The sequence below is a fragment of the Myxocyprinus asiaticus genome, chromosome 31 (genome assembly GCF_019703515.2).
Source record: "Myxocyprinus asiaticus isolate MX2 ecotype Aquarium Trade chromosome 31, UBuf_Myxa_2, whole genome shotgun sequence".
Lineage (NCBI taxonomy): Eukaryota > Metazoa > Chordata > Actinopteri > Cypriniformes > Catostomidae > Myxocyprinus > Myxocyprinus asiaticus.
This window is the reverse complement of record NC_059374.1, coordinates 4,412,454-4,433,926: the sequence shown is the minus strand read 5'-3', so window position 1 is coordinate 4,433,926 and position 21,473 is coordinate 4,412,454. Positions and strand designations below refer to the sequence as shown.

At 40.3% G+C, this 21,473-nt stretch overlaps 1 pseudogene; it reads left to right on the top strand.

Moving 5' to 3' along the window:
• Positions 1-4,531: 4,531 nt before the first annotated feature.
• On the top strand, positions 4,532-21,332 carry LOC127421795 (uncharacterized; annotated as a pseudogene).
• Positions 21,333-21,473: the final 141 nt, after the last annotated feature.

Here is a 21,473-nt window from a genome sequence, read left to right as displayed (position 1 = left end):
TGTGTGTATTGTATTGTAGCCTACTACTTCTATTCTTTTTTTTTTTTAACACCCTTTGAGGTACCCAGTGTTACATTTGGGTTTCTGAAAATGTACTTTTTTTATCATCTTCTATTTTCCACAGTATCTGATGTGTCATTGTATTAAAGGGCCCTCTAGTTGTGTGATCTCACACAACTGTCATCACCAAACATGAGCATTCATGTGAATTATAAGATGAAGATCTGATGTAACAAAGGTGGAGAATGATGGGAGGCTCACAGTGTCATTGTGTCCTTTTCTTGTTTGGTGTGGCATTAAAACTTTCTTGTTGCCTTGTCTCCTAAAAGATGCATTTCCATATGTACGTGAATTAAAGTGATAAGAGATCAGATCCAATCACTAAAATATTGGCTATCTGTGGTCCATTGGGCTCATAGAAGGTTCTTCTTAAATTAGTAAATTATTATGACTTTTTATATTGATTCTCTGTAATTTTACAATTAAAATATTAACACTCATTTACTGAAATAGAATATGGGATTCATAGATACATCTAATTTTTTTTTTTTTTTTGGATGTGTTAATAACATTTATACCATAAAATCAAATAATTTATTAGTAGTGCTAAATATAAATTCATATTTGTATAAAAAAAAAGACTGAGACACTATAAAGCTCCTCTTGAATTAAATTGTTTACAGTGAACAGTGTGAATATATAATGTGTGTGTGTGTGTATATATATATATACAGGTGCATCTCAATAAATTAGAATGTCGTGGAAAAGTTCATTTATTTCAATAATTCAACTCAAATTGTGAAACTCGTGTATTAAATAAATTCAATGTACACAGACTGAAGTAGTTTAAGTCTTTGGTTCTTTTAATTGTGATGATTTTGGCTCACATTTAACAAAAACCCACCAATTTACTATCTCAACAAATTAGAATATGGTGACATGCCAATCAGCTAATCAACTCAAAACACCTGCAAAGGTTTCCTGAGCCTTCAAAATGGTCTCTCAGTTTGATTCACTAGGCTACACAATCATGGGGAAGACTGCTGATCTGACAGTTGTCCAGAAGACAATCACTGACACCCTTCACAAGGAGGGTAAGCCACAAACATTCATTGCCAAAGAAGCTGGCTGTTCACAGAGTGCTGTATCCAAGCATGTTAACAGAAAGTTGAGTGGAAGGAAAAAGTGTGGAAGAAAAAGATGCACAACCAACCGAGAGAACCGCAGCCTTATGAGGATTGTCAAGCAAAATCGGTTCAAGAATTTGGGTGAACTTCACAAGGAATGGACTGAGGCTGGGGTCAAGGCACCAAGAGCCACCACACACAGACATGTCAAGGAATTTGACTACAGTTGTCGTATTCCTCTTGTTAAGTCACTCCTGAACCACAGACAATGTCAGAGGCGTCTTACCTGGGCTAAGGTGAAGAAGAACTGGACTGTTGCCCAGTGGTCCAAAGTCCTCTTTTCAGATGAGAGCAAGTTTTGTATTTCATTTGGAAACCAAGGTCCTAGAGTCTGGAGGAAGGGTGGAGAAGCTCATAGCCCAAGTTGCTTGAAGTCCAGTGTCAAGTTTCCACAGTCTGTGATGATTTGGGATGCAATGTCATCTGCTGGTGTTGGTCCATTGTGTTTTTTGAAAACCAAAGTCACTGCACCCGTTTACCAAGAAATTTTGGAGCACTTCATGCTTCCTTCTGCTGACCAGCTTTTTAAAGATGCTGATTTCATTTTCCAGCAGGATTTGGCACCTGCCCACACTGCCAAAAGCACCAAAAGTTGGTTAAATGACCATGGTGTTGGTGTGCTTGACTGGCCAGCAAACTCACCAGACCTGAACCCCATAGAGAATCTATGGGGTATTGTCAAGAGGAAAATGAGAAACAAGAGACCAAAAATGCAGATGAGCTGAAGGCCACTGTCAAAGAAACCTGGGCTTCCATACCACCTCAGCAGTGCCACAAACTGATCACCTCCATGCCACGCCGAATTGAGGCAGTAATTAAAGCAAAAGGAGTCCCTACCAAGTATTGAGTACATATACAGTAAATGAACATACTTTCCAGAAGGCCAACAATTCACTAAAAATGTTTTTTTTTTATTGGTCTTATGATGTATTCTAATTTGTTGAGATAGTGAATTGGTGGGTTTTTGTTAAATGTGAGCCAAAATCATCACAATTAAAAGAACCAAAGACTTAAACTACTTCAGTCTGTGTGCATTGAATTTATTTAATACACGAGTTTCACAATTTGAGTTGAATTACTGAAATAAATGAACTTTTCCACGACATTCTAATTTATTGAGATGCACCTGAATATATATACAGTTGAAGTCAGAAGTTCACATACACCTTAGCCAAATACATTTGAACTCAGTTTTTCACAATTCCTGACATTTAATCATAGAAAACATTCCCTGTCTCAGGTCAGTTAGGATCACTACTTTATTTTAAGAATGTGAAATTATCAGAATAATAGTAGAGAGAATTATTTCTTTCAGCTTTTATTTATTTCATCACATTCCCAGTGGGTCAGACGTTTACATACACTTTGTTAGTATTTGGTAGCATTGCCTTTAAATTGTTTAACTTGGGTCAAATGTTTTGGTTAGACTTCCACAAGCTTCTCACAATAAGTTGCTGGAATTTTGGCCCATTCCTCCAGACTGAACTGGTGTAACTGAGTCAGGTTTGTAGGCCTCCTTGCTCGCACACGCTTTTTCAGTTCTGCCCACACATTTTCTATCGGATTGAGGTCAGGGCTTTGTGATGGCCACTCCAATACCTTGAGTTGTCCTTAAGCCATTTTACCACAACTTTGGAGGTATGCTTGTTGTCATTGTCCATTTGGAAGACCCATTGTGACCGAGCTTTAACTTTCTGGCTGATGTCTTGAGAAGTTGCTTCAATATATCCACATAATTTTCCTTCCTCATGATGCCATCTATTTTGTGAAGTGCACCAGTCCTTCCTGAAGCAAAGCACCCCCACAACATGATGCTGCCACCCCCATGCTTCACAGATGGGATGGTGTTCTTCGGCTTGAAAGCCTCACCCTTTTTCCTCCAAACATAACAATGGTCATTATGGCCAAACAGTTCAATGTTTGTTTCATTAGACCAGAGGACATTTTTCCAAAAAGTAAGATCTTTGTCCCCATGTGCACTTGCAAACTGTAGTCTGGCTTTTTTTATGGCAGTTTTGAAGCAGTGGCTTCTTCCTTGCTGAGCAGCCTTTCAGGTTATTTTGATGTAGGACTCGTTTTACTGTGGATATAGATACTTGTCTACCTGTTTCCTCCAGCATCTTCACAAGGTTATTTTCTGTTGTTCTGGCATTTATTTGTACTTTTGCACCAAACTACGTTCATCTCTAGGAGACAGAATGTGTCTCCTTCCTGAGCAGTATGATGGCTGCGTGGTCCCATGGTGTTTATACTTATATTTCTCCCCTTTTCGGCATGCCCAATTCCCAATGCGCTCTAGGTCCTCGTGGTGGCGTAGGACGAATCTCAGTTGTCTCTGCGTTCAATCCGTGCATCTTATCACTTGGCTTGTTGAGCGCGTTTCCACGGAGACCTAGTGCGTGTGGAGGCTTCATGCTATTCTCCGCAGCATCCATGCACAACTCGCCACGCACCCCACCAAGAGTGAGAACCACATTATAATGACCACGAGGAGGTTAACCCAATGTGATTCTTCCCACCATAGCAACTGGGCCAATTGGTTGCTTAGGAAGCCTGGCTGGAGTCACTCAGCACGCCCTGGATTTGAAGTTGTGACTCCAGCATCTTTACTTGCTGAGCTACCCAGACCCCCGTGTATGTAAACTTCTGATTTCATCTTAATAATATTCAGTGATTCAGTGTCAAATAACTAGTATTACTGAGACATTTTAAAGGTCATCAGATTAAAAATACACAATAAATAGTTAAAACAGAAGAATTATTATTTAGAACTCTGTAGGCTAATTTGCCGTGAGCATCTCTCTGGAATTTTCCTATGGGTTTTTATAATGGGGGTTTATGAGTAAAATAAGGTCTGTGGTAATCATTACTTGACAATACTTGGATGTTTTTTCTACAACATAAATTACACACTGCCATACTCCATATGTGAATTTTGAAGCTACTGTGTTTTTAAAAAATTAATTTATTTTTATTTAAGTTTCTAAATAAGGACTACAAATATCACTAGCATGTGAGTGTAAGTGCCTGATGAAATGGAAAACCGTTGTAGTCCTTATTTAGCAATTTGTTAGAAACATACTTTAAAAAAAAAGAAAAAAAAAGAAAAAGAAAAAGAAACTTCAAAATTCATGATTGGGGTATGACTGTGTGTTATTTATGTTGAAAAAACAAAATCTTCAAGTATCTGTTTACCACAGACCTCATTTTAGAGGGAACGCACCGGGCTTTTGGACTACAGCTCGGGATGTTTTACAGTTCGGGATGTTGTACAGTTCGGGATGTTTCCCAACATTTCTAGCGGTGCTTTGAATGGTCAAAACCGTGGTGGCGTCACTTTCAGCATGGCAGCGCTCGGTGTCACATGGTGTTTAGTAAGGTCTTGTTTGCAGGTTAAAAATGTGGATCAGAATGCACAAACGCTATTGCGGACGACCTCTCTGTGTTTCAGCATCAGACAGCAGTAAGTAAAGTCACTGAAAATGTGAAATCTGCACTTCTGCATGTTAGTAGAGTTGACCTTGCATCACATGTGAATCAGATTCGACTTTGTTTAATATCAGCATTAAAAATAACAAACTGTTTGAGTTGTAAAGATGTTTAAATTCTCGTTTGTCTGGTTGTTTTAGCGTTTACGGTGTTACGTTGTCATTGCAATGAAGTTGTAAATTGTTAACTTTACACAGATGCGGTTAGTAAGTGATTTTATCACACTAAAATCATGTTAACACACATATTGTTTATGTCTCGTGGCTATACTTTTAGATAACAGTTAGTATTTTAATGTTTACAGATTGATCCCATTGACTTCCATTGTAAGTGTCTCACTGGAACACAGATGTTTACTTTTTTTTTTTTTTTTAAAGAAAAGGAGGAATCAGTTGAAATAAATCTCATAACTTGTTTTGAACCCCGAATATTCCTTTAATAAAAAGAAAAGGGGGAAAAAGTGCAAATGCAATATTTGGGGAAAGGACGCTAAAGGAGCAAATTGAGGTATTTTTGTTGAGTAAGGTGTAAATATTCATTTAGAATAGACAAAAATGAACATCAAAGGGTGTATTTTATGTCTCGCACACAAGACAAAAGTGTGAATGTGTGCATATTTATGCAAACAACCTGGTAATCACTTTCCAAAATATCTTTTACTTCATTCTGATAATTCTGATTGTACCAACATAAAGAGACACCAAATCACTTTACTGTACTTTCGGTTTCACTGTACCTCATTGGTAGAACGACCTTCCCAACTCGATTCATGAAGCAGACTCACACTCTGTCTTCAAAAAATGGCAAAAACACATCTTTTCCATGAGCACTTGACCATACACTCATAAAAAATATATATATATATATATATATATATATACACACACACACACACACACACACACACAGCTCTGGAAAAAATTAAGAGACAACTGTAAAATGAACAGTTTCTCTGGATTTACTATTTATAGGTATGTGTTTGAGTAAAATGAACATTTTTGTTTAATTCTATAAAGTACTGACAACATTTCTCCCAAATTCCAAATAAAAATATTGTCATTTAGAGCATTTATTTGCAGAAAATGACAACTGGTCAAAATAACAAAAAAGATGCTGTGTTTTCAGACCTCGAATAATGCAAAGAACAAGTTCATATTCATTTTTAAAAAACACAATACTAACGTTTTAACTTAGGAAGAGTTCAGAAATCAATACTTGATGGAATAACCCTGATTTTCAATCACAGCTTTCATGCGTCTTGGCATGCTCTCTACTAGTCTTTCACATTTCTGTTGGGTGACTTTATGCCACTCTTGGTGCAAAAATTCAAGCAGCTCAGCTTTGTTTGATGGCTTTTGTCCATCCATCTTCCTCGATCACATTCCAGAGGTTTTCAATGGGGTTCAGGTCTGGAGATTGGGCTGGCCATGACAGGGACTTGATCAGGTGGTCATCATTCCACACCTTGATTGACCTGGCTGTGTGGCATGGAGCATTGTCCCGCTGGAAAAACCAATCCTCAGAGTTGGGGAATATTGTTCCTCTTGTTTTAAAGTATTATTTATTGCTAAAGTGCAGCATAATTTATTTACTGTGTACGGAAGTCACGTTTGTACATGCGCTTGTCACCTTGCGCAACCCTTAGTTTCAGTTGACCATGTGACTAGCTTTGTTGTGCTAAGTAGCATTAAGGCGTGTCCGGCGCCAGGTAAGATATTTAAACCGCTGGATCCATAGTCATTCAGCAGAAGCGATCTATCTACAGGAGTCTGCAGTTGCATGTAAGTGTGTTTATTTCATTGTTTTACTTTGTTGAAGAGTGGTATTCATTGCTAGACTTGTGCTGTTTGTTTACTGTCTTGAACTCGCATCACTTAAAGGTGTGTTGGTGTGCGCTATATTGTTTTGACTTGTCCCAGGGTATTCACTGCTAGATTTAGAGTTGGTTGTCCAGTGTGTGTAAAACTATCATTGTTTTTAGTGTCTATAAACAGTGTTTCACTTGTTTTAGAGTATTATTTATTGCTAAAGTGCTGCGTAATTTATTTGCGGTGTACGGAAGTCGCGTTTGCACACGCGCAACCCTTAGTTTCAGTTGACCACGCGACTAGCTTTGTTGTGCTAAGTAGCATTAAGGCGTGTCCTGCTTTTTTCACTGATCGGCTTGTTAACATTGTGTATATATTGACTTGAATGCCGACGCGGCAGCGGAAGTGGTAGCCCTCCCTCGTGTAAAGACCAGCGAGTCTACCTGTGCGAGTCCACCGAGCAAGGACACCAACAAGGCACCACTCACCATAGCACTTAAGTATCTTTTACTTTTATCTCTTTACTTATTTTCCTTGTACATACTAACATGTCTACTTCACGAATAACACATGCCTTCAAGCACATTCCTGTTATCTGTTACAGACCGTTTACACGATATCGATGCAAGACCAAACGCAACCCACACAACCTACGGCCACTTTGCACTTCAGCACCTGCTCCGTTCTCTTTCTCAGTGGGTCTCTGTAACTGCCAGTCAGCAGTGAACAAAGCTGACTTCATTCCAGCCTTTGCCATGCAGTCCACCCTCAGCATCCTGGCACTGACAGAAACATGGATACGTCCAGAGGATACAGCAACACCTGCTGCTCTCTCCAACAACTTCTCCTTCTCTCACACCCCTCAACACACCGGTAGGGGTGGGGGAACAGGTTTGCTCATTCATAACAACTGGACTTTTTCACCACACTCTTCACTATGTAACAATACTAGTTTTGAATTCCATGCTATTACTACAATGCAACACACAAAAATACATGTTGTTGTCATTTATCGCCCTCCAGGTCAGCTGACAAACTTTCTTGAGGAGTTGGATGTCCTGCTGTCCTACTTGCCGGAGGATGGTAGGCTACTTGTGGTTCTTGGTGATTTCAACATACACCAAGACAAGCCCCAGGCCACTGAACTGAATAATCTTCTGGCCTCATTTGACTTGGAAAGACTACACACCACAGCAACTTACAGATCGGGCAACCAGCTGGACCTCATTTTTACACGTAACTGTACCAACTCAAATATTCTTGTTATTCCTCTACATGTCTCTGATCACTACTTTGTTCAATTCAACATGACCCTCCCATCAACATTAAAACAGAGTCCACCTTTGGTTTCCTTTTGCCGTAACCTCTGTTCTCTTTCACCCTCACGCCTTTCCACTGCTGTCTCTACCTCTCTTCCCACACTAAATGTATTTTCCACACTTGATGTAAACACTGCCATGGACACATTAAGCTCTACTTTAACAACCTGTCTAGACAACATCTGTCCTATCTCCTCTAGGCCAGCACGTACTACACCACCCAGCCCCTGGCTGTGTGATGTCCTTCGTGAACATCGGACTGACCTCAGGGCAGCTGAGAGGAGATGGCAGAAATCTAAAGATCCAGCAAATCTAGGTAACTATCAGTCTCTGCTTGCAACTTTTTCAGATAACGTTAAATCTGCAAAAACCTCCTATTATCAGAACAAGATCAGCAGCACCACAGACACTCGCAGCTTGTTTAGAACATTCAACACACTTCTCTGCCCTCCCCCTCCATCACCTGACACATAACTGACAGCAGATGTCTTCGCCACAATTTTTACTAATAAGGTTACAACCATCAGCAATACATTCTCAGCACCACACCCTGTCAAACACCTTTCCCCTGTATGCAACTCTCCTGTCTCTATGTTCTCTCCTCTGACTGACACTGAGGTCTCTAAACTCCTCCTCACCAACCACCCCACCACCTGTTCCCTTGACCCCATTCCTTCTCACCTTCTCCAGGCCATCTCTCTGTCCATCCTACCTACACTCACACACATAATTAACACATCTCTACTTACAGGCACTTTTCCCACCACATTTAAGCAGGCTGAAGAAACCCGCACTTAACCCCACACAATAGAACACTACAAACCAGTCTCTCTCATCCCATTCATGGCAGAAACACTTGAAAGGGCAGTTTTCAATCAAATCTCTGCCTATCTCTCACAGAACAAGCTGCTGGATGACAATCAGTCAGGCTTCAAAAGTGGACACTCCACCGAGACTGCCCTGCTGTCTGTCACTGAGTCGCTGAGACAGGCGAAAGCTGAATCAGATCATCCATCCTGATTCTGCTGTACCTTTCTGCAGCCTTTGACACAGTCAACCATCAGATCTTACTCTCTACCCTCTCCTCGCTGGGCATCACAGGAACTGTGCTTGACTGGTTTAATTCCTATCTCTCAGGTAGGTCCTTCGAGGTAGCCTGGAGAGGTGAGGTATCCAAGCCACATCAGCTACTTACCGGGGTACCTCAGGGTTCAGTTCTTGGGCCACTTTTCTTCTCTGTATATACACAACATCACTGGGACCCATCATTCAGGCACATGGTTTCTCTTACCACTGCTACGCTGATGACACGCAACTCTACTTGTCTTTCCAGCCCAACGACACCACAGTGACTGATCAAATTTCAGCCTGCCTGGCAGACATCTTGGCCTGGATGAAGGAACACAACCTGCAACTCAACCCAGCCAAGACTGAACTCCTTGTCTTTCCAGCCAACCCTGCTGTTGAACACAACATCAATGTGCAGCTGGGTGCAACTACAGTAACACCTTCCAAAACGGTCAGAAATCTTGGGGTAACCATCGACAACAGACTCAATTTCATAGACCACATCTCAAAGACAGCAAGATCATGTAGATTTACACTCTACAATATCAGGAAGATAAGACCCTTCCACTCTGAACATGCCACACAACTGCTTGTCCAGTCACTTGTCATAACTAGACTACACTACTGTAACGCTCTCATTGCAGGCCTACCTGCATGTCCAATTAGACCCCTGCAAATGATCCAGAATGCAGCAGCACATCTGGTCTTTAATGAACCAAGGAGAGCGCACGTTACACCACTCCTCATTTCTCTCCACTGGCTGCCGGTTGATGCACATATCAAATTCAAGGCTCTGATGCTGGCATACAGAGCAGTCACTGGGTCTGCTCCAGCATACCTAAAATCATTTATGCAGAGCTACGCGCCCACTAGAAGACTGCGGTCAGCTAAGGAACGTCGCCTTGTTGTACCAACACAAAGAGGCACCAAAACACTTTCAGCTTCATCATACCACGATGGTGGAATGACCTTCCCAACTCCACCCGTGAAGCTGACTCACTCTCTGTCTTCAAAAAACGACTAAAAACACATCTTTTCCATGAGCACTTAACCAGTCATTAAACAAAAAAAAAATTCTTGTTGCACTTTTAGTTTTGAATACTATTCTGATGCTAGTGAAACTTTGTAATACAGCACTTTTCATACCACTGTCTCCTTAAGATGATTCGCTTTTGTTTTCCTCTTTTGTAAGTCGCTTTGGATAAAAGCGTCTGCCAAATGAATAAATGTAAATGTAATTGTCAGAGCAGAAGGAAGCAAGTTTTCTTCAAGGATAACCTTGTACGTGGCTTGATTCATGCGTCCTTCACAAAGATGAATCTGCCTGATTCTAGCCTTGCTGAAGCACCCCCAGATCATCTCCGATCCTCCACCTGGTCGTCTAATGGTTAGACAGAGACCTGGAGAGACGTTCAAGCCACAGTGTCTCACATCCACTGTGAAATTTGGTGGAGGATCGTTGATGATCTAATGGTGCTTCAGCAAGACCTTGTCATGGCCAGCCCAATCTCCAGACCTGAACCCCATTGAAAACCTCTGGAATGTGATCAAGAGGAAGACGGATGGCCACAAGCCATCAAACAAAGCCAAGCTGCTTGAATTTTTGAATTGAATTTTCATTTTTGGGTGAACTATCCCTTTAAAATTATTTTAAAATGAAGTCCAGAAAGTTTAATGAAAATGTACAGTCCATTGTCCCTGTCATCACTAAAAAATAGTACATTGGAGTACCATGTAAATGCAAAAAGTTCATGTTGGACACACACGGTCAAAGGGATGGTTTAATTGTGTTTCACGGCTTCAGTTAATCATGTTTTTCTTTCATGTCTAGGTTCAGTGGATGTCCCTAAAGCTCAATTCACAGATATACAGTAGAAGTTCAAAATATTTTGACCAAAATAACAGGTCTGGACCTACAAAAAGAGCAGCTAACGCCTCCTAAATTTAAGCTGATGACAGACGGAGAATTAGAGGAGGTGAGATTCTGTTTTTTTTATGATGTACATTATTCGTGATCGGATGGCACGTTAATATGTATTGAATGTCATCTATGTGTGATTTGTGAAAGAGAAAGGATAAAATTTGTGCTGGGATCTTACAATTGTTGTCTGCTTTTTGCTGGTTGTGTAGGCAGTGCGTAAGGCAGAGGAACAGGCTGAACAGCTGCTGAAGATGCCTCCAGTCCTGCCTGAGAGGAAACCCATTCATGATGTGCTCTCTGAAGATCAGATACTGGAGGGCATGGACACTGCCAAATACGTCTTCACGGACATAAACTATAACATCCCACATCGAGTAAGAAAACTGTCTTCGAATGTTTCCTTTGTTTTAGGAAAGAAGCCTGTTTTAAGGGAATAATTATCTTTCGATGCATTTCAATTACTTTTCCTTGCTTTAATGTGTTACACCCAAGATTTTTCAAGTTCACTGTGCAGAATGTAAAAGATCTAGTGAATTTATGGGCACAATTTTATTTCACGTATTGAAATATGATATTGGGGCAGGATATATTAATGGCTCGTCTTTCTTTTTTTTTTTTTTTAAATAGCCAATATGCATCAACTACGTTACAGATTTGAACATGTTCTTTGGTTGTCCACGTTGCTGATCGGAACGCACACAGTATGCGTGACGCAAATTTCGTCATCAGATAGTCTGCGCGGACTGTACGCATGTGGCCCAGATTTTCTCTACATGCCGACAGTACTCGTCTGTGCCTGCCGTTGAGTGTCACAGAGCAGTCGTAGTGCGCATGCGTCGAATGCACTCGTATTCGCTCGTGGTCAAAAAAGTATACTTTGACAAGCTGAGTGCTTGACCGTGTGCGAGACAACCCGGAACACAGAAAAACAAAGTATACCTGAATCTTAAGGAGCATTTGATTATACGACAATCTGTGTAGTGCAAGCTGAATCATCAATCTTTTTGGTCTGTTTTTCCTGGAAAAGAATGATTGTAGATTTTAAATGCTAACAATTAGGGCTGTGAATCGATTAAAATGTTTAAATAATTAATTTCACAGTTTTCTGTGATTAATAGCGATTAATCATGGTACATTAAAATATGATCAAAGATATATTTACTTTATACATTGTCTCAAAGAACTTGCAAGAAATTAGTTATTCATCATTTATTTTAATTATTTAAATATGTACATGCTAAAATGTTCAGTTTATGGAGGATTGAGTTAATCAGACACATTTTTACAGGTATAAATCTTTGATACGAGTGTAAGTTTACATGCCATAAATTCAGTGGACATGCTGTAATTAAATGTTTGGCAAAGTCTTCTGCTGTTTTCAGTAGACTTTAAAAAAAATAATAGGATCAAATGGGAAGATTCAACTCATATCAAGCTTTATTGGCAAGATAAACTTAAAGGAATATTCGGGGTTTAATACAAGTTAAGCTCAATCGACAGCATTTGTGGCATAATGTTGAATACCACAAAAACGAGAGTGCTTTCACACTAGCACTTTTGGTGCGCACCCGGGTTCTAATGATGTCAAAGTTCAGTTCGTTTGGATGATGAACGCTGTTTTCCGAACTAGGGTGCGCAACCGCGAACCACACCCGTGTCCACTTAAAAAGGTGGTCTGGGGCGTGGATCATGTGAACTCTGGTATGGTTCGCTGCTGATATGAACGCAGTCGTACCAAACTGCGGAATTGAACCGCATGTGATGACATAATTTGCGTCTTTGCAGGCTCCCGATCCCAGATATTATGGTATAATGCATTTCTCATACCTGCTTGTCTCCAAATAAATCCCCTTCAGAGAGCAGCTCACATTCTTCACATATCTTGCAATGCATCCGCGTGCTCGCGGCAGACATTCGCGGCAGTATTCATCACAGATGAACGGAGACATAGCGCGTGTGGAGGCATCACGTTATTCTCCGTGGCATCCATGCACAACTCACCACGCGCCCCACAGAGACTGAGAACCACATTATAGTGACCACGAGGAGGTTACCCCATCTAACTCTATCCTCCCTAGCAACTGGGCCAATTTGGTTGCTTGGGAGACCTGGCTGGAGTCATGATTCCTCCTTTTCTTTAAAAAACAAAAAAAGCAAAAATCTGGGTTACAGTGAGACACTTACAATGGATGTCAATGGGGCCAATCAGTAAACATTAAAATACTAACTGTTTCAACAGTATAGTCCCAAGACAAACAATATGTGTGCTAACATGATTTTAGTGTGATAAAATCACTTACTAACCGCATCTGTGTAAAGTTAAAGACAATTTTACAACCCTAATATGACTGTTAAAATTATGATTTAAATACCTTTACAGCTCAAATAATACAAATAAAGTTTTATCATAAGTATTAATGTACAGTAATTGCTTTTATAAAATTATAAGCTTCAGATTTTGGCTTTTAAACCCTCCAAAAATTGGCCCCATTCACTTCCATTGTAAGTGCCTCACTGTAACCTAGTTTTTTGCTTTTGTTTTAAAGAAAAGGAGGGACGAGTAGAAATAAAATTTTGTGGTAATCAACATTATGCCACAAATGCTTTCAATTGAGCTTAACTTGTAGTGAACCCGGAATATTACTTTAAGTGTTCATTGCTTTAAGTTTTTTTCAAGTTTTAAATCTCAAAACTACTATTTTCTCTGGCTGCCATTCTGTCTATCGCCCACAAATTGGGTCTTTCTCGCACAGTTTCGCTTTTGACACTGGTTGGGATGACTGAGAGTGGGCGTTTTAGAGGGATGCGAAGAGATACTGCAGCTTGCCCGTATCTCTACCACACCTGGCTCACTACCTGCGGGTGAAGTCTCCGTTCTCTGTACAGTAAATCCGCTCCCATGTTTATTATGCCCGGGACATGCGTTGCATGTAAATAATAAGCATGCACTGCTCCACACAATCAGTTTCTGTGCTAGGATATGCAGTCGAGTTGAGCTTGTACCTCCTGGAAATGTATATGCCAATTTTAGCCACAGGAAGTGGGGAAAAACATCAGTGTAGTTTCAGGAAGTGAAAAAAATAAATACCAAAATATGGATACTGCCCTACTAAAATGTAATGTTATATCTGCTAAAAGTGAATTTTGTCAGCCTTTAGAAGTAGCTAACACAAGTGGACTAAAAGCCCCGATCTTTCAGTAACTACCAGGTACCATGTTGTTTATCTTTCTTGTTAATATTAATATTAATATTCAGAAAACAGACAAAAGAATGATGATAAGAGGCATATCTTACTTTGGGCAGATGTGTGAATGGCTTTCGCTGCAGATGGCACATGAGTGAATGGGCACTTGAGAGTACTTGAGCAGATATGAATTATTTTGTTGACTATTTAAACGAAAGAAATCGCATGAGATGTTTTTGGAAAATATCTCTATGCGAACGATCGTGTCTACTGATGTAGGTATATTTACAACTGCTTGCAAATAACGCTACAGACCGGTGTGTTCATTTTGAATACTGACTGAAAAACGTAAACAAAGTAGTAGGTGGAGCTTCAGGTCACATCTACCAATAACATGGACCAATGGCAGCAAGAAGATGTTTAGCAGCTGGTTAGAAGTTTTCCTAAAAGTTTGCCTAGGCGAGCTGTGACGAACCACCGAAATTAACGCATAAACACCTACTTTTTGGCCAGATTTTGCTCTAAATGATGTCACACCCTTTCGTTCTTCGGTTTCATATTAAGTATATTGGGGCCTTAATTCTGCTGTCTTTATGACGATGTGTGTTTTCATGGTTACAGGATGCGGTGAGGTTGGTGCTGCTGTTTAATCTATTTCATCCTCAGAGTGAGTCTGCACAACATGCCCAAACACAACAGGCCACTGACCTGAACCTTCTCAAGGTGTGCCACAAAATAGGGTTTAACAGTTTGATTGTAATATGGTTCCCATGAGTTTAATTATTTTCTAATTTTACTGTGTCATATTGGAGATCTATTCTCGCACTGACATCGCCCTGTGCTGGTGTTCATGCTGCCACCAGCGAAAAGCTCCATACGCAAAGAAGAGTGTCAGCTGTCTTATGCAGGTATGCATTAATGCTCTCATTCTGTGACTGCGCTACCTGTGATGTTTGTTGAAATGCTCTGAGTGCCCCCTACCGAAGCAGCTCGTTAAAACATGTACTTCAAGCTTAAATTGCTCCGATGGTAGGAAAATACCTACTTTTATCACAGAATTTTAGAACTGGTCAGGGGGCATGATTAAATGCGTAATGTTTTAAAGCGTTAATTTTTATATGTAATTAATCAAACTAAATTAACACATTAAATCAACAGCCCTAGTGAGAACTTTTTTAATGTTCCTTTGAGAACTCTGGAGACGGGGATAAGCGGTCAGCCCAAAGATCCATCACTTCCCATTAGCCTGTGGTTTGACCTTTGACCCCAGCAAGGACGTCATTCAGAGAGATTGGGGTAAACAGAGGTGAAGAGAATTCTTGTTGAGTTGTGAGCTGCCACCATTAATCCAGTAGAGATGTGACTGGCAGGTTTGAGATTGTTTGTGTTTTATGAAAGGAAATACTAAAACGTGGTAGACATGGTGAGGGGCCTCAGTTTAGTCAAGGTTCCTGCTTAGCACACACACCACCAGCTCCTGTCACATTGACCTTTTAACCCCTGAATCAGGAAGTTGGTTGGTTGATGTTGCAGCTTTAAGGCAGCAGACATGAAGTTCACGGTATATTTAAGTTACAGTTAGTGTAATGCTTTGTTTTGGGCTTATTAAATTGTTTTCAGCTTTGAACTTCACAACACTAAGTTGTTCTTCTCGAATATCAAGTATTACCATGTTGACTACCACACCTGGACTCGCAAGTTCGAATCCAGGGCGTGCTGAGTGACTCCAGTCAGGCTTCCTAAGCAACTAATTGGCCCGGTTGCTAGGTTGGGTAGAGTCATGTTGGGTTAAACTCCTTGTGGTTGCAATAATGTGGTTCTCGCTCTTGGTGGGGCATGTGGTGAGTTGTGCGTGGATGCCACGGAGCATAGCGTGAGCCTCCACCAAGCCACGTGATAAGATGCGGAGGCAACTGAGATTCGTCCTCCGCCACCCGGATTGATTATTGATTATTACCACGAGGATCTAGAGCACATTAGGCATACCAAATTGCGGAGAAAAAAATAAAATAAAATAAAATAAAATAAAATAAATAAATAAATAAATATATATATATATATATATATATATATTACCATGTTACATGTCCAAAGAAAAAAAAATGGTAATACCGTGGTACTTTTTGTTAATTCACTTGCAAATATAGACCAAGAATGCTAATTGTTTGGCAATGTATTACTAAAGCAAATGGTGTAGTAAAATACAGTATATACATAGAAATCTACCTGGAGTTGTACCACTTAGATAAGGGATTTTGATAATTGTGGAGCTTATCCATACACATGAATATATGCATGCAAAAACCTTTGTGTGAGGATACAAACAGTTTCTGATGCTTTTCAGTCTTTTATTGCACTTCTCACTCTTTTCATCTTTGTTTTGGATCTCATTCTTAGATTTATGCCCAGTATGAGTCAAATAAAGCTGGATTCATCAAGCTGGCTGTGCAGACCTTTGAACAGACAAAAGCACTGAGCTCTTCCTAAACAGTCACACAAATTAAACAGATGAAACACTTTTCTACTCACTTTATGAACGGACATTTATCACCCATGGCAGTATCTGAAATATAGTACCAAATGTTGTGTCATCAAGTTAAAAGTTGAAACCTTTAGTCATTCTGTACATAATAAAGAAATCTTTGTACAGAAGGTCTCAGATTCTTTATTTGTAGTTTTTAGTTTCTCTTCTCACGGTTTCTCACATTTCTTTAAAGTGAACCAGGTGTACATCAGACTCTAGTTCTCTAACAAACAAACACATTTTGTAAGATTAAAAAAATAATATTAAAACTTTTTTTTCTTTTTTTTTTCAAGGCGGACACATGTGGTACTGTATTGGTGTGAGGATTGCAGCAGGAGACATTGTAACACTAAACTTTGACAAATTAAACAAGTTACTATGAACTTGACTTTTCATATACAGTATTTAAAACCAACATAGTCACTGTTGGTCCAATGCTCTCTGTACAGATACATGTTTGTTACATGAAAGTTTGGATTTTCTTAAAGGTAAAATTAGTCATTTCTAGGCCACTAGCAACCATAGGGATGGGGGATATACCAATAGTAATGTCAACCGTAGAAATTTGGATGGTTTCTACTGTGGTTATGCAAAATGCCACCACACAAAATGTGCGCTTCAATCAGAGTTTGCACTACAATTATTATTATTTTTTTATCTGTCATTAGTTACTTTTGTGTTATTTTTACATTAGAAGATGCCTTTTTCTAATGGCCACACATAAAGACATCATGCCCTCAGATTTTTTAGCCTACTGGATTTTGAATGGATTTTTGAACTTACAAAACGTATTTGTTTCTTTGATAATCAAATTGAATGATCATTCAATGATCCATTTAATGGTTTGCTCTCTTAAGAGCATGAGTGTGAATTTTGTATCACTGTGCAAGGCTTTTCTCTTTCATTTTCTTTTAACCGAAATGTGGCGAATATAACTGGAGTGCCAAAAAAGGTCCACGTATTCTCCATCACTGAATTAAGTTCTTCAGTGCTTATTGGCACATTAAAGATGGTGAAGCTATCTTTAGTAGTCCAAGTAATAGTTTAACCAGGTCGATAACAAGAGCCGCTTTTTCTCCATGTGGCCAAATAGTTCTAGTTGCGAAACCATGCCATTCCATTCCAGGCTCATTGGCACAGTTACAGTTTCTTTTTTCATTTATGGTGCTGCAAAATCAAGATTAGAATGGACTGACTGAGCAATTGCCATGTAACTACAGGCGTTTCATCAGCATGGTTCTCTGTCTGAGTACAGTTAGCTAACCATGCTGAGAAATCCAGACGCCAGGAATTGTATATCACACTGTACCGAACCAGGCTCATGTTGAAATACTACTGGAACTGTTACTCACCATCTTAAGAACTGTTCAACCTGTGGAAATGTGCTTAAGGTGTGGGTTGAGTAACCTAAGCTAAGCACAATATAAAACAGACAAGGTGGTGATCTGAAATATCCTCACTTGATGCCAGAATAGCTATATTGTGTCTAAGATCAGTATTCCTCCCAGTTGTCCAAGAGAATTGGCAGCCTCTTGTCCTGGCTCATCTAGATAAGAGATTAAATGCATTAAAATATTTATTGTCTGTAAAGGTTTTAATTTTGTATACAATATTGGCTATCTGATTACTAACCTTGGGATGTCACAAAAAGATGCAATGCTTTCTCATGACACTTTCCCCATTGTCCCCCAGCTGTCAGGCTACAGAGGTAGGTATTTTGGGCCCCAGTTTAATCCCTGATTAGCCATTGAGACTTCTGATTCAGCTGACAGGTACCGGCAGGCCAAAAGGACTGCGGCTGTGTGGAAGCAAAAGCTGGGAGAAAGATTCAAAGAACTTCCGGAAAACCAGTAAACTGCGCAGGACTGTGAAGCAGGGCTTTGTCCAGGCTGTTGTTAGCCGGGACAAGAACTGCTTACCTTGCCTTGTGAACACTTGGAGGAACTTCTAAACCCAACTGACACAAACACTGTGGAGGGGGCAGGGATGGAGTCATTGCCCATTTCCCTGGCAGAGAAGGTGATTAAAGAGCTCCTATGTGGCAAGGCGCTTGGGGTGAACAAGATTCTCCCTTAGACGCTGAAGGCCTTGAATGTTGTTGGGTTATCATGACTGACAGGCCTTTTCAGCATCGCATTCAGCAGTGAGACTGGGGCAGTACTTGGAAATTGGCAGACAGGTGTGGTCGTTACCATTTTTAAGGGGGACTGGCGGGTGTGTTCCAATCATCAAGGAATCACACTTCTTAGCCTGCCTGGAAAAGCGTATACAAGGGTACTGGAAAGGAGACCTTGTTTTGAGGAAAAACAATGCAGATTTTATCCCAGACATAGAAGAGTGGATCAGCTCTTTATGTGAGGGGGCGTGGGAGTTTACCCATCCAGCCTGTACTTGTAAACTTGGAGAATGCTTATGACCTAGGGACAGGATCTCGAGGCACAGCCAATGTGGTCCTCCTGGCATCATCAGGCTGTGACCCAGGGTCAGAAATGATCGGGGCTCTGGGCAAAAATTCCACAGAAACTGACAAAAATGCCCAGGGAATTCAAAATATGGGGGCAAAAAATGTCCCTTTAATGAGTTTTATGAGTTTTCTCATATAGTTTTTAATATTCTTTTCTACGTTCTGAAGGGAAAAGTGTTTTTATATAAACTGCAGCAGTGCTCAATCATCTTTTCTTGAACAAGATTAATCTATCAATGTATAAATCAAACTCACTCAGAATGGCAACAAATTCTGAAATGGTTTTGCACGCATAATTTTTTAAAATTATATCCATGTATGTGGTTACAGACAAATGAGAAAGAACAGTGAAATCGATCCAGCATTAACTTCTCCGTCTTGCCTGCATTTAACTCCAGTATCTCCGTCATGAGACAGATGGCATAAGTTTCGCCATCTTCACTCCTCTTAGTAGTCCTATTGGTAGTCACTGCACGATATTGCTCTGCATTTGCATAAAGTTACATTTTTCTCAACTTTGTGTCACTCGACACACCCACATTCTGTAGCCAATGTTGACTGTCGCTCCTGTTGCCAGAATTCACCAGCTCTCATTGAAAATATATGAGATCATGTAACTGTAGATAGCTGGCAGTGTGAACTCTCCTTTAGTGGTGGATCCTCGCACTGGCAACCTGCACAGACACGCTCTGACCAGACACACACTCTGGTCTGTAGTTCGGTGTTGTGCTCCTGCTCTAAATTCCGTGAACGTTTGCCCCTCTCATTGAAAATAAACTCTCCTAGCGAGTAACACTCATCTCACTTATGCTGCTATCTGCCTGTCCAAAAAGCCTCCTCATCTGCTAGAGACCAAAAGTGCAGGAGGGATGAACGTGTAGTGATAATCACACTGGGCCTCATTCAAGACACCAAAGTATGTGGTGATTTTAGATCACGTCACTTAAGGTGTGTATGTGTGTGAGTATGAATATCAGATGGTCCCTTCCTCCATCCTCAAGGCACCAGCTAAAGAATTTCACTTTAACAGTATAAGAATGATCCAAATGGACCATTCATTATATTAGAAATATGTAAATTGGAATTGGTCATCTGATTAATCTGATGGTTTTGTGAGATTCAACCTAAACTTTAGAGCTCATACTGCATTATCAACACAAGGAAGAGAGTTTTAATAAAATACATTTAATTTATAAAAAGATACAAAAGAAAAATGAACAACTATTAAATGGTACAAATATGCTAGAGGATAATATAAATGAATAGGTAAATAAAGTGCATAAAATGGAAAGATGCAAGTGGTTGAATAAGAGACCACTCGTTGACCAATGAGAAGTCATTCCAATGGAAGTGAGGGCCTTACTTTCTGATGTGTCTGGCAGTTGTCGGAACTGTCTGATGGCTGCTTGGCAACTGTTTGTGTTGGTCCACCACGATCCAAAGCAACTTTTCCTTGTCTTGAGAGTTAGGGAGGAGCTCTGCCATAAACTGAGATTCCTGGAATGTCATCTTGTCCGATTGTTCACCAGAAACATTATATATATATATATATATATATATATATATATATATATACACCGATCAGCCACAACATTAAAACCACCTGCCTAATATTGTGTAGGTCCCCCTCGTGCTGCCAAAACAGCGCCAACCTGCATCTCAGAATAGCATTGATGCTAAGATGCTATTCTTCTCACCACAATTGTACAGAGTGGTTATCCGAGTTACCGTAGACTTTGTCAGTTCAAACCAGTCTGGCCATTCTCTGTTGACCTCTTTCATCAACAAGGCATTTCCATCCGCAGAACTGCCCCTCACTGGATGTTTTTGGCACCATTTGCAGTAAATTCTAGAGACTGTTGTGTGTGAAAATCCCAGGAGATCAACAGTTACAGAAATACTCAAACCAGCCCATCTGGCACCAACAATCATCCATGCGATTATCTAATCAGCCAATCGTGTGGAAGCAGTGCAGTGCCTAAAATCATGCAGATATGGGTCAGGAGCTTCAGTTAATGTTCGTATAAACCATCAGAATGGGGAAAAAATTTGATCTCAGTGATTTGGACCCTGGCATGTTTGTTGAAGCCAGATGGGCTGGTGCGCTGTGACTTCCAGCACACACTGGGGCTGTTTGAGGTCAAGTGTGAAGTGGTTGGAATGAGAGTCAGCACCTCTAAATCTGAGGCCATTGTTATCGGCGGGAAAAGGGTGGACTGTCCTCTTCTGGTAGGGAGTGAGCATCTTTCTCAAATGGATGAGTTTAAGTATCGCTGGGTCCCAAGTGAGGGTAAATTGAAGCATAAGGTCCATATGCGGGTGGGTGCAGTATTTGCAGAAATGCTGTCATGTAACAGACCGTTGTAGTGAAGAGGGATCTAAGCCTAAAGGCATAGCTCTCATTTTACCAGTCGATCTATGCTCTGACCCTCACCTATGGTCATTGGGTATTGACAGAAAGAATAAGACTGCGTATACAAGTGTCCGAAATAAGCCTTCTTGGCAGGG